The sequence below is a fragment of the Macaca nemestrina genome, chromosome 13 (genome assembly GCF_043159975.1).
Source record: "Macaca nemestrina isolate mMacNem1 chromosome 13, mMacNem.hap1, whole genome shotgun sequence".
In the NCBI taxonomy this organism is placed as follows: Eukaryota; Metazoa; Chordata; class Mammalia; order Primates; family Cercopithecidae; genus Macaca; species Macaca nemestrina.
The window spans coordinates 82,965,521-82,974,765 of NC_092137.1; positions in this window are offsets into that span (position 1 = coordinate 82,965,521).

Below are 9,245 nucleotides of genomic sequence, written 5' to 3' on the forward strand. Positions count from 1 at the left end.
CTTGTATTTTTAATAGAGACGGGGTTTCACCATGTTGGCCAGGCTGGTCTTGAACTCCTAACCTTGTAATCTGCCTGCCTCAGCCTCCTAAAGTGTTGAGATTACAGGCCTGAGCCACTGTGCCCAGCCACTAATTCACTTTTCTATCAGCAGTGTATAATTGTTTCATTTCCTCCACAGCCTTGCTAGAAAATATTTTTTGACATTTTACTTATAGCTATTTGGACTGGTGTGAGATACTATCTTATTGTGGTTTGGGTTTACATTTCTCTAATAATTAATGGTATTGAACATTTTTATGTGCTTGTTGTTTATTTGCTTAAGTCTCTTATAGATTCTGGATATTAAACTGTTATCAGATGCATAGTTTGTAAATATTTTCTCCCATTCTGTAAGTTGTCTGTTTGCTCTGTTGATAGTTTCTTTGGCTGTGCAGAAGCTCTTTAGTTTAATTAGATCCCAATTGTCAATTTTTGTTTTCATTTCAATTCCTTTTGGCATCTTTGTCCTGAAGCATTTGCCAGATTTTATGCCCAGAATGATATTTCATAGGTTACCTTCCAGGATTTTCATATTTTTTTGTTTTAGATTTGAGTATTTAATCAATCCTGATTTAATTTTTGCATATGGTATAAGGCAGGGGTCCAGTTTCAATCTTTGGCATATGGCTAGCCAGTTATCCCAGCACCTTTTACTGAAGGGAATTCCTTTCCCCCTTCCTTGTTTCTGTCAATTTTGTCAAAGATCAAATTGTTGTAGGTATGCAGCCTTATTTCTTAGCTCTCTATTTTGTTTCATTGGTCTATGTGTCTGTATGTGTACCAGTACCATGCTTTTTTGGTTACTGTAGCCTTGAAGTCAGGTAATGTGATGCCTCCAGCTTTTTTACGTTTGCTTAGGAATTCCTTGGCTATTAGGCCTATTTTTTAGTTCCATATGTATGTAACTGGTAGTTTGATAGGAATAGAATCTTTTTGTCTTTGTATTGCTATTTGTGCATTTTATGCAGCAGTTAGCACTTCTTGACTTTATAGATTGGTTCCAGTGAGGGAAGACCCTCACCTATAGGTGTGTGTGAGGATGCTGTCTGATAGGATGTGGCAATTCTTGGCACAGTGTTGATGCAGTAGCATAGTCTCTGTACAGGTCTGTATACTGCTGTCAGTAACAGCAAAGATTTCAGGGGTCGTCAGTGGCTCTGGCTATGGGTATCTGCAGCAGTGTTAACAGCTATCGGGGTCTTCAGTGGTGCAGTCTACTGTGATCATGTTGATCTCTCTTTCCCCCATGGGGGAATTAATGACTGAGAAGATCTCTCTTGGCCCAATATTATGTTCACAGGTGCGCTCACAGTAACAGTGGCACTACTGTCTTATGTACACTCTCATGGAGTGGTCACTGAGCCATGGTTTGGAGTAGGCACACATTCAGGGGCCATAACTCCAGGGCCTGGGACAGTGGTGGCACTGCTGTCTGTGTCACAGATGCCCCCACTGCTACACTGGCGAAGGTGTGTATGACATGGGCACTTGTGAAGTGGCTGTGGAGTTAAGATCCAGAGCACATGTCCATAAGATAGAATAACTTCTGTTCTGGGGATAGGGTGCAGATAAATCTGCTTCATTAGTGCCTCCAGTGGAGGCAGGGACATACACGGTACATATCAGAAACCTGGGTCTGGAGCTCAAGAACATATTGAGTAGCAGGAGTTCCAGGGTTCCAACATGGACTAGCTTACCATGATAGCAGCTCATATGCGGGAGACATATACTCTCGTAGAGTGGCAGTGGAGCTAGTGTGTGACACAGATGCCTGAATAGTGACCACAGTTTTAGGGCCTAGAGAAGGGCTAGACCACATCACTGGTGGCTCTGGTGCTTGACATGCTGTTGCACATGCTTTGGCAATGATGCCACTGTCTGCAGTGACACTGCAGTGACTCCTTCTTGGGATAGAGCACAGAAGTATTTTCAGTTCCCGCAAGACTGTGGCAGTAATGTCTGTGGATTACATAAATGTGAAAGCTACCAATGTCCTCTGCGAAGCAGGCCACTGGGGACAAGAAGGCATGTGGCAAATACTGATATCTTTTGACCTTCTTTATACATAGGCATCTCCAGATGTCTCAGGTATCTCACCAGTGAACCTTTCTCTGTAGTTATTCTCCATTTTGTGTCTTTATTGTGTTGTTGGACATTCTTAATTTAACCCTTACACCCCCCCCAAATATATTTCTATTCATCAATAGCTGTCTAAATTTGTGTGTGTTGGGGGGGGTGTGCAAGGGTATATGTACCTTCTTAATAGATACCACCTGTGTTAGTCATTTCTGCTATGCCAAAATACCACAGACTATGTTGCTTAAGCAACAAACATTTATTTCTTCCTTTTCTGGAGTCTGGAATTCCAAGATCAAGGTGCCAGCAGTCTTAAGGCAGTATTTTTAGTTTGTCAACAATTTCCTTTCCTTGCAGCCTCACATAGCCAAGACAGAAGTGATCTCTCTCATATTTTTCTTATCAGATACTAATCCCATTCTCAAGGACTCTTTCCTCATGATCTAATCATCTCTGAAAGGTATCACCTTTTAATGTCATCACACTGGTAATCAATATTTTAATATATGAATTTTTAGGGGTGGAACAAAAATATTAAACCTAGGACATCACTAACTTCACAAATAAATAAATACATAAAAATATATCTCTACCTTGTTCAAATAATTTACAATACAAGCATAATCTTCATTAAAAGTCACAATGGATACCTCCATGACTCATGAAGAAGAAAAGGTAAATATTTTCATGCTAAATGCATTCAATGGAACAGATGTGAGGGGATGGTTATACATCCAGGAAGTAAATGTATATTTTCTATGCACAAAATAAATATATTTAGCTGTCCAATATCCTTTAAAGGAGTCTACATGAATTATCAATATATTTTTATTGTTGGGATCAAATGGCATTAAAAACATAGCAGATAAACAACCTGGAAACAAGAGAAAATAAGCACAGAGAATAAAATAAGAGGGATTTGTTATAGAAAAACTGTTGAATGTTAGCTTTGTTGTTTATGGTCGGTGAAAAAACTTGAGGCACATACAATTAATTCAGAATATCTAAATACTTAATCTTGTATTAACAAACTAAAGTGTCATGAAAATTCATTGAGATCGTTTGTGAGCTAGAATAGCCAGTGTGAGTTTAACGAGTAAGAATTCAGGCTGGGAGGTATGCCAAATAATTATTAATTATAGGTGAGGATGAATTTGTTCACTCTGAGGAACAGTGTGATTAAAATAGTTGTCGGAGAAAGAGGTTGCAGAGTTTGATTTTCTAGTAGTAAGACTGCTGTGGAAGGAATGCTTTGCTTTCCAAGCATTATTCTCTATTGTGGTTAGATTTTTCTTGTCTGAAGAGAAACAAGTTTACAAAGACTTAAAATAAATTGAATATTGTGTTGCTTTTGACAATTCACCCAGCAGATTTACTGAACTACTATATATCATGTCCTGCCAAATATAAATTATTTTTTATCTGCTATGTGGAAATTTTACATAAGCATTCTTTCCAATCTCCACTTATCTTTTCATCCTTCTACTGCCACTTTTGTCTTATATATTCATGTTTTTGAAAGAGGATGAACAAAAATGTCAAAACAGGCACACACAAAAAAAATCAGAAAAATGAGTAATCTACTTAGGGCAAATAGTGAAGACTGGGGATGTACATATAAATAGCAGGAACAAAATATGAATAAAGAGAATATATCCATACTGGGATAAAAATGCAACATCTGACTCTAAATTTGCATGCCATGAAACAAAAATGATTTAGCAGTTTATTCTCTCTAAAATGTCTAAAAATAAATTAGCTATATGCCATTCAGCTTACCCTTTCTTAATATCATCGTCATTTTCCAGAAATTATCCCATTTTATCCAGAAATATATCCCATTTTCTGGAATGTTATACATTCCAGAAAAAAACTATTAGGATAGTTTTTGAAAGCTTTTAACGCCATCATATTATTTGAGTTCCATTAAGTTATAAAACTGTTATCAAAACAGCCTTTTTTATAAATAGAAAGATGTGTCTAAGTGTCTTGACCTGTTTCCTAATCTACAATCAAATTTTAGTGATGTAGTACAATAAAGTGTTTTTATATTTTTAAAATAATTTTTTGAATTTTTCATTCAAATGACAATGAAAAACCTGAAACTCATCTGAGAGAAACCTGAAACTTATATAAGAAAAACCTGAAACTTATCTGAGAAAACAGAAGTGATCTCCCTCTCAAAATGCATAATATTCTAAGATTATAGTAACTCATTTATAATTACTGATGTGTAGTGAATTTCTTTGGGAAAAGAAGAAACAGAATAGTACCTTTTATACACTAAACCTTTTAAGGCATTTAAACATGGATTTATTGATATTTTCTAATATTAAAAATTGTTCATTATGGTGAAATTACTAAATTTTTTTGTAAACTAGTGGACTCTATGGTTCAGCTCAAACAAAAAATTTTTTTCTTTCATTTACATATGTGTGACACATTGAAATACATACAGAAAATATAGGGCCACATTAAAGAGAAACAGCAAAAGGTATAAATAGTTCTGCCCATCATTGACATGTTTATATGACACATCTATCCAGTAGATATTTTGAGTAGCTAGAGGCAAAAGTCATCTCCAGTCAATGTGCCAAGCATGAAAAAGTAATTAGAAATATATCTCCCTATTAAAAAAATAAAATCCTTGCCAGTTGGAGCTTGATTTTATTGATGTTCTCTACTTAGTCTTTACTGAAAATTCATATAACACCTACTTATTGAATTCTTTTGGTTTTCATTGATAAGGTTTATAATAATGTGGGACACTTGAAAATTTACAAGTAACTATTTCAAGCCAAAGATCCTCAAATAAATAGTGTAACAGTCTGTTTTTCTAAAGGTCATGCAATAAATTGTTAAGGAAGAATATATAGCCACAATGTTTTGGGAACATGCAACCTGACAGAGAGACAGACAGAGAGTCAGAGAGAAAGAGAGAGAGAACAAAGCAAACACACATGAAAATATTCTAGCTTAAAATATGAGGACTTTTTAAACATATGCTGGAATTCTAATTTAATGTGATATTTGCAGAGTATTGATCAAAGGAATCTTACTTCAAGATTCTTACTGAAGGAAATGACTTAGTGACTTAAGACATTATATATGCCGAGATGGGCGGATCACGAGGTCAGGAGATCGAGACCATCCTGGCTAACCTGGTGAAACCCCGTCTCTACTAAAAAATACAAAAAACTAGCCAGGCGAGGTTGCGGGCGCCTGTAGTCCCAGCTACTCCGGAGGCTGAGGCAGGAGAATGGCGTAAACCCGGGAGGCGGAGCTTGCAGTGAGCTGAGATGCGGCCACTGCACTCCAGCCTGGGCGACAGAGCGAGACTCCATCTCAAAAAAAAAAAAAAAAAAAAAAAGAAAGAGGACACATATGCTCTAATGAAAACTATGTATTTTATTTACTATGCAATTAAATGGTGTGCATTTGTTACTTGCTGGGCCTTTTTCCAATATCTTTCCAATAATAACTTACTTAATCTTTATGACAATCTAGTAATATTGGAAATGACTTAGTTTCTTTATTCCAGTTTCAGTGATGAGGGAAATAAATGCACCAAGAAACTAAATCATTTTTAACATAGTAGATAACTACTTGTGACGTTTCACCTGTATTTTAAATGCTGTTGAATGCAATAGCAAAACATTTGTCTAAATGTTCAGAATTTTACAGATCTAGAATAAACAATCCTATATCAGCCAGTTCTTGTTACATAAGCACTTCAATATTCAGTAGTTTTAAATACCAATCATTTAAGCTAGCTTGTGAGTCTATCAGTTGGCTGGGGGTTGATGGTCTTGGTAGGCTTCTACCAAGATTTTCTGCTTTAAATATTGAGGTCTGGATAGAATTGGCATGTTGGACATAGGCCTTGTTTAGTCTGTTCTGCATCACTATAAAGGAATACCCGGGGCTGGGGAATTTATAAACAACAAAGGTTTATTTGGCTCACTCTTATGCAGGCTGTACAGAAAGCATGATGCTGGCATCTTCTCAACTTCTGGTGAAGCCTCAGGAAGCTTTTACTCATGCCAAAAGGCAAAGCAGGAGCAGCACGTCATACGACAAGTAAGAGAGAGAGAGAAAAAAGGGGGAGTTCCCAGACTCTTTTATATAACCAAGTCTCACAAGTACTTACCAAGCAAAAGCTCATTCATCACCAACGGGATGGAAAACCATTCATGAGAAATCCACTCCCATGATCCAATCACCTCCCAGCAGGTCCCAGTTCCAACACAGGATGACGTTTCAACATGAGATTTGGAGGGGACACACATCCAAACAATATCAGTCTTTTCCACAAGTGATCATTATTTTTAGATCCATAGTATATGAAGCAGTGGCTAGAGGAAGTTCTTACTGCGTTGAAGGCAGAAACCTCAAAGGAAAAATTCAAAGTCTTAAGCACTTTTCAAATCTCTGCTTTCATTCTATAAGTTAACATTACATTTTCTAAGTAGTTCCCAAAACCAAGCTCAAGGCAAAGGGTCAGGGTGTTAGTCTCCAACCATCATAAACCAAGCAAGTCACATGGTGAAATTTAACATGATATCTTGAAGACATAAACTCCTTGAGGAAGGTATGGAGGTCGGATTCAATAAAAATATAAAGAAATATATTTGTTTCTATATGACTCTATCAAAGCATATAAACATACATGTGTGGTATGTGTATATGTATATAATCCCATGTAACTTTTTGTAAACAAATTCCTAAAAAAAAAAATTATTTTACCAGTGCTGCTTTGTGCTACTGACTTCTAGAGTTTTATAGTTCTTCTAAAATAATGTAATTCCCTTTCTTGGATTGGCATTTGGCCCCAAATAGTTTCTGTATTCCTATAACTGACTTAAATAATTTCAATGTAGGCAAATGCTCTTTCAGTTTCATCTGAAAGCCAAGTCTCTCTTCATTTCTTGTATAATCGATTCCAGTTGACAATTTTTTACAATACCAAAAATAAAAACGAAATAACAATAGTGAAAGTTGGTTAAAGTGTTAATGACTGCTCAAATGTTTTGCATGCTTACCTGTTAAAGTTTATACAGACAACCAATGAAGTAGTCATTATCTATGACCTTCCTTTTACAAAGGAGGCTACCGGGGCTTTTAGAGGTTAGTTTGCCTAAAGCCAGAAAACCAAGACTACGGGTGGGTTGATATTTGAATTCCCATCTAGAGGATGCCAGACCTCTAAGTACACAAATATAAAAGAGTCAGAAATAGTCTTAACATTCTGCTTGCCTCAACAATTATACAGATATGAAATGAATGCAATATAACATGATTTTATATAATAAAGAAGATTCAATATAAAAATAATTTTGTGTAAATCAGGTAAGGGCAAACATAGTCACATAAAGATAGGAGCTCTAACAAAAACGATGTCAACTGCAGGAAAGAATGGATGTCTCTGGTGAAAGATGCCTGCGTTTGGACTGAAGTAATGTAAAAGTTAATTCTTCTACATAATTTAAAGTCTCTGTTATTTCTTTTTTCAAGATCTGGGCACCGTTCAAATGCATATGTGCAACCTATAGCTTAAAAACTGTTACAGAATAATATGTTAATAAATATTTGTTGAATAGATTAATGTTTATAACTTACCCACTAAATAAGAAAATAGATGATAAATTTATAACTGTAGTTATATACTCGTTCTTGACTAAAACAAGAAAGGTATCATTGGGCAGGCATTGCTACTGTCTCTTGAAATTTTGTATTCTGTGAAGGTTAAAATGCCTATTTACATACACAGCGTAACTATCTGAAATATATATGAAATATTCAAATAGAATTCTGCAGAGAAAGAGCAGTACTGATTAAAAACATGATGTCTGCAGAGCAACAACATAGATGAAATGCAAATTTCAAAATATTAGCTTTTTTTATTAAGGTCAGGTGGTAGAAGACACAAACAGCCTCCAAGGTGGAGTGAGGAGAGATACATAATCTAAAATTTATACTCTAGCCTTTGAAAAGCATTCTAACTGATTATGACAAATCAATTTATTTCTGGTATACATTAAAATGGACAAATAGGTTCGCTTACCTCTCAGTTTTGTTAGCGATTTAAATATAATAATGTGTTCAAATGAACTTTGTCAATGATAAATTAAAACAAAATAAGTTGTTTATGGAAAGGATGTTAAGTAATTCTTAGTCCAGTGCTCATCTTGGAAATCTATTATAATCCTGCTTTGATAACCGAAGGGTGAGCATCCTTTTCTATTAACATTCCGTTTAAAGTGGAGTATACATAACCTAACAAATTATGTGAGGCATTATTTTTGTCTTATTGAATCAACATTAAACACTGCCCAGTAATGTAAACCATGGCTGTTGCCTGTACAATGATTTTTTTCAGAGGGTTTTTTTCTTTTTCCTGTGCTTTAGTGTAGGTCGTATTTCTTCAGGGTAAATGAAACAATCACTCATTTGTAAGTCATCTTATGCCATGACTCTGTTACTGGAAAACACACACACACACACACACACACACACACACACACACACACACAGCTTTAAAAAAATAATTGCTACCTGTGAGAGAATCTACTCTTCCTTAGCCCAAACTATTACTTGGAAACCTAAGAAAATTTTGCAGAGGGAAGTCATGGCTTGGCTGAGAAATATCTGACTGGCTGTCAGATACTGACTGCTTCCGTATTTCTGGCTTAAATCCAAAAGGACATTCTGAACAAGTCTTATGAAAAAGGACAAGGAGAAAACAAAGCTAAACTGCAGCTTCATTTTTTAGTCTTTCCAGTATCCCCCTTTTCTCTCCTTCTCTTCAGAATAGTGCCAATATCTTAAGACAGAGCTGAGACGAAAATTATTAGCAGCAGTAATAGTCTTATTATGAAATTGCAGCTTTCATTTGTAATTCCGTATTCCTTCCTATTTTATTTTGCTGTCTTCTTAGAAATATGTAACAACTTCACCATTAATAAAAAAATTCAGGGTTTGGGTTAACAATGTCAAAAGTTTGACAAAATAAAATCAAGTATATATCAAAATTTTGTGTATTCTACATTTTAACATTAGAACATATAAAAGAACCTAACAAGTTATCTTTCTTTACTAGTTAAGAAAATATGGTTTCCTGGAGGAATA